The sequence below is a fragment of the Pseudophryne corroboree genome, chromosome 7 (genome assembly GCF_028390025.1).
Source record: "Pseudophryne corroboree isolate aPseCor3 chromosome 7, aPseCor3.hap2, whole genome shotgun sequence".
Classification (NCBI taxonomy): domain Eukaryota; kingdom Metazoa; phylum Chordata; class Amphibia; order Anura; family Myobatrachidae; genus Pseudophryne; species Pseudophryne corroboree.
In genome coordinates, this window is record NC_086450.1 from 372,616,524 (window position 1) to 372,622,257 (window position 5,734).

At 44.3% G+C, this 5,734-nt stretch overlaps 1 pseudogene; it reads left to right on the forward strand.

Moving 5' to 3' along the window:
• The first annotated feature begins 2,013 nt into the window (after positions 1-2,013).
• On the forward strand, positions 2,014-2,132 carry LOC134947268 (5S ribosomal RNA; annotated as a pseudogene).
• Positions 2,133-5,734: the final 3,602 nt, after the last annotated feature.

Below are 5,734 nucleotides of genomic sequence, written 5' to 3' on the forward strand. Positions count from 1 at the left end.
CACATTTTCTTTTACGCATCCCTCACCTATCTTTCACAACTCTTTCCCAGGCATCCAACATCTCCCTTCTTCCCACACACCATTAGCATCCATTCCCATTTTATTTATAGCATCCTTTACATATCTTTCACAATTCTCTCCCAGGCATTCAACATCCCCTTTTCTCCTACACACCATTAGCATCCATTCCCCCCTTTTTCATCCACAGCACTCCCATGTCCCCTACATATGTTTCTTGCAGTCATTCACTATTTTACACCAATAAATCTTTTTCAAATTTTTTTCATTTTTTTCACATTTCCCCTCCCCTGTTCCTCCCGTCTTCACCCACACACACACACTCACTCCCATCACAACACCCCTATTTAAAAATCAAGTACCATTAATTAACACGGCTCATATTGTTTCTCATCATCTTTCCTATTAAGAATTCCTCTGATTTATTTTTCAATTCATACAGGTAAATTATTTTTAGATATAACATATAATCATTTTATCATATTACTAATAAACCTCTTTTAATATCAAATACAGAGAGTGTTTTACACCGTCCTCAAAGACACCTTCCATAGCTGGGTGCAGGTCATCTATTCATAAATTAGTTACAACTGCTTTAACATGTGCAGGACACATATTCAGCTTTTACTTATCTATAGCTCATTACACGCTGTCAGACCTCAACATTACAATTACTAATAGGTGCTGCCAATTAGCAATCACTCTGTTAGATTAAAACCGGGTCTGTACACCTTGTGTTCACACTACCCGTGAACAAGCAACTGTGAAACGTACGTTGGGGAGGTGGACGGGGTCACGGTGAGCGCGCTCACGTGACCAGCAGACCGGCAGGAGAGGAGACCAGGCGAGCCGCAGTGATACACAGCTCGTGAAGCCGAGCTGTCAGCGGCACTCGGCGAGCAGGACGCACACACTAGGCGGTTATAAGTATACTTTTTTCAATATCCTGCACATTTTTCGTCTCCCGCTCTCCAGCCACGCACAGATGTAATTTAACACTATGTGCATAGGTCTCTCTCTGGCAAACTTATGCCATTCATTTAAGGCATTATTCACTGTATATGAAAACTATTGCCTTCTAGATGCTATCAACACATATGGAGATTTTTTTGACACTGTTTGTGTCCTTATGTGGCTGACACACTACAATCAGGAACATTTTGTTATCATTTAGAGCTGTAGCAATTACAGTACAGGTGTCGTCACTTTTCTGTCCCTGTATAAACAGCACTGTCTCTTTTTACACAGGTTTCAAATACAGGTATAAAATTAGAGCATATACCCTTGCCACTACAGTACAAATGATATTTGGCATGGATTCATGTCACAATTCTGATTGATACATTGTGGACACACTGTGTATTCATGCATATTTGTTTCTTTATTGAAAGTATAACAGCTCAACAAGATTGTTACAAAGACAGCATTTTGGTATTTCAGGCTCTAACGATTCAGTTAGCCATAGTGTGGATAATAGAGATTGAGTCTCTGAGGATATATTTCTTATCTACCCATCCACCTCTGCTAAATCTGTCTTTTCAGCTGATAAATATGTCTTCTGATGCATTTCCATTCCCTGCCCTATACTTTTTTTGAAGGTGGAGGGGGAGGATGGTGGATTTTTCCAGATTATTGCAGTCTCAGCTTTAATCATATAACACTACTGGAAACATATTTATGTTTTGATGTTTATTAATCTTGTTGGCATGTCATCAGTATAACAAGGGTCTTTTCTTGCCCTACCATACGAAAATTCCATTTGGAATTATGTTGTATAGCACAAAAAAGCAACATACAGGCGGCTCCAGTTGGCAAAACCGACTGACCATATGATTTAAACCTCCGTATACCTATACAATTGGGGTACAATTTGGTGCAATGACGGTCAAACATATGTTTCTCCCGCAAGAGATCATCTGCCCATCACAATAACCAGGTTTATGGTGGATTTAATAGCTGCATACCAGCTGCAGGTTTTTGCCTCATCAATCTTAAACCTACTACCATACCACACCGCACATGCCCAATCTCGTCCGATCTTGGAAGCAATACGGTGTTGAGCCTGGTCAGTACTTAGGTGGTTGACCACTAAGGAATACCAGGTGTTGTAGGTTTTTTTGACGGCAATACTTTGGCTATTGCAACAACCTTAGAAATCAATACCTGGCAGGCGTCCTTTGGTTTTGCCGCACTTTGTGCCGTATTTCTGCCTTATATATATGTTTTCATCTATATATTCACAGTCGTAATTCCAAACCCATGATTCAGATTGTTTAACCATATTTTTTAACACAACAATTTTTTGTGTACTCTTATTTTATTTCAAAAATAATTAAAGGTTACGTTTTAATATCTACCTCATTACGCATATTCTTAAATTCCAATTGTTTCCAAGAGTGAGTGCTCCCAATAAGGGTCACTTTTTCTTTTTCTCTCCTTTCCTTATTACCTAGTTTCTGGCAAATCTAAATCTCCTTGTCGTTATTTTAATTTAGATACTGTATAATGTATTATTACTGAATTATGCAAAGGGCCATTCAACAGCGGTTAGGAGGTTTATTTGCTCTCTAGTGCACATGCACCATCTTCCCAAATATTACTGGGAAGATGGGGGCAACCGAGAAGGAGGGACCCGCTTCCCGCAAGCAAGGTAGGAAGCGTGTGCCCTCCCCTGTGCCCCTCCTGCAGTAGAACTGCACCCCCTGTGAAGCGCGCTGGGCTGACCTGCAATTATTAGCCAACTACCTCCGCCCCCCTTCCCTCTCTTCATTAGCGAGACCCAGCATGGCTCTCTATGCCCCTGACTGTGGATGAAGTTGTGGCTCTTGTATAAAGCTATTAATGTTGGATAGCTGCTTAGGGATGGCCATCAACCATCGATGATTCAAAATTATTGATGGTCTATGACTGATGTTGCATACTTCTACCGTTGATGGGGGAGAACCAGATGGTTTCCCTCCATCGATGGCTAGGCCTAAACAAATATTTTTTTTTTACAAGCTGCTGGGACACGGAGCATAGCTCCGCCCCTGACACCCACAAAGCCCTGCCCCGGGCTGTGATTGGCCCAGGGGCCTTTCACAGAAATAACAGGGATGGCCATCGATAAGAGAAACCTTCAATGGTCTCCTATAGCATAGTTAGTGACCATCAATGGCCAATCTCAGTTTCACCATCGATGGTGAACACACCGATGGCCATCCCTGTAGCTTGCTGACATCAGACAAGTTTGATTCCTAAGGATGAAAAACAGATGTGTTCACAGAAAGGATGGAAGTCAGGACAGGCAGCACATCTGCAAGGTCAAATCATGCAGAGAGGTCAGGGTCACAGGCAATCAGGGATGGCCTAAGACAGAGCCGGATTAAGGCTACGGGGGGGGGGGGGGGGGGGGGGGGGGGCGGCTGGGGCACTTCAGGCAGGAGGGCCCCTATTAAAGGGGCAGGCAGCTGAAATAAATAAATATATATATTACACCTTCTCCCTTACCCAGTACCCAGTACAGAGATGCAGACAGCCAGCGCTCAGCCCTCCTCCTCTCCTCACTCACCTCGCTGTGGCTGTAGCAGCTCCTGTCCAGCTCTAGACCAGCAGCGAATCCGGACTTGCAGTAACCCCCTCACTGCCAGTCCGTGCTGTGATTGGTTGCTGCTGCTTCTTTTCTCATAATAGAATAGCGCCGGTGCCAGCGGCAGCCTGTCAGTTTCAGTGCAGTGCAGTCACTCACCGAGGAGCTGGGAGCACAGTATCACAGATCGGATAGGTAGAGAGATCCGATCTGTGGCAGGTAGCAGGGGGCCCTTTCAGCAGGGGGGCCCGGGGAACTTACCCCCAGGGCCCTCCCCTTAATCCGGCTCTAGCCTAAGACAGTCAGTAAATGGGAAGAAGCATAGTAGAATACCGTAGAAAAGTATACTTCCGTGCAAATACCTGTTGTTACTGTTCATGCTGGAAGAAGCACTGAGATGTCCTTAGAAACCTGGGGGCAGATGTATTAAGCCTGGAGAAGTCATAAAGCAGTGATAAGTAGAAGGCGATAACGCACCAGACAATCAGCTCTTAACAGTCAATTTACATATTGGAGCTGATTGGCTGGTGCTTTATCACCTTGCACTTATCACTGCTTTATCACTTCTCCCGGCTTCTCCCAACTGTCCCGATTTTGGCGGGACAGTCCCGTTTTTACGGTCTGTCCCACCCGCGGGTTGCAGTGTCCCGTGGTGTGAGGGGAGGGCAGTTGGGAGATCCCCCCTGTCACGCGCTGCTCTGAGTAGAGCAGCGGTGAATAGATGCTGTGTGCAAGCAGAGAGGGACAGGGGGTATGACCAGAAGCTCTCATGAGCGCTGTTCATGCCCCCATAATGACGAAAACAGAGGCGTGGCTTGCGACAGCGGCACTTGCCATGAGGCCACTCCCCCTTTCCAATAGACCACACCCCTCATTTCAGTGCAGGCGCGATAATGTCCCTCACTGGCCCGGACCAAAGTTGGGAGGTATGAATATGCATGGGTGGATATGTGTCTACACTCTATCTGGGCATACATTTTGTAGGTGCCTGTGTCCAAACGCTTCTAAAGAAATACCTCTCAGCAGAAGTTGTTTATCTTTATGCCCCATAATAGATCCCAACTGTAGTTAATTTTCTGAACCATAGTAATGCCCTGTTAATGTTATGCCCCACAGTACTGCCCTAGTTTATTTCATATTTGTATACTTGTGAGAGAATCCCAATTTTTTGAATAGCCCCTTCACCCAAGGCTGAATCTCCTGTATCCTAGTGATGCAGGCAGGATGAGGAGATTATACCTGTGATTCGCCGTTCTGTATAGAGGGAGCGGGATTAACCTACTACACCCTTATATTGTGCCACATAACAGTGTCGCAGGTTTATATTATGTCATATTACAGTGCCCCCAGTTCACAATGAGCATGTCCAGGGGCATAACTAGATATATTGTAGGCCCAAGGCAAAGATTAGTAAGGACCCCTATCCAGAAGCGTAACTGTAGGAGGCAACAGAGTCGACTGCCGCTGGGTTCCTGCTCCGTAGGGAAACACCTCTCCTCCCGTTCCATGTGTTCAATGATACCATTCAATTAAATTAATCGACAGCTATCGCTATCTCTTCCTCCCTGCACCTTACAAGTCACAACCTCTTTATTATCGCTACCCATTTTACAAGTGTCACATTTCTTCGCAGTCATACCCAGGATTAGAACGCACGATCTATTGCACTGGAAGCAGACACCTTACTATATGAAGTTACTTCTCTTACAATTACAAGTAACTTCATATAGTTAGAATGCTCATGTTTCTTATACAGGAGCAAATAGCTCCATCATTAAGGTGCATTTTTCAGAGTAATAGGTAGAGATGAGCGCCTGAAATTTTTCGGGTTTTGTGTTTTGGTTTTGGGTTCGGTTCCGCGGCCGTGTTTTGGGTTCGAACGCGTTTTGGCAAAACCTCACCGAATTATTTTTGTCGGATTCGGGTGTGTTTTGGATTCGGGTGTTTTTTTCCAAAAACACTAAAAAACATCTTAAATCATAGAATTTGGGGGTCATTTTGATCCCAAAGTATTATTAACCTCAAAAACCATAATTTACACTCATTTTCAGTCTATTCTGAATACCTCACACCTCACAATATTATTTGTAGTCCTAAAATTTGCACCGAGGTCGCTGTGTGAGTAAGATAAGCGACCCTAGTGGCCGA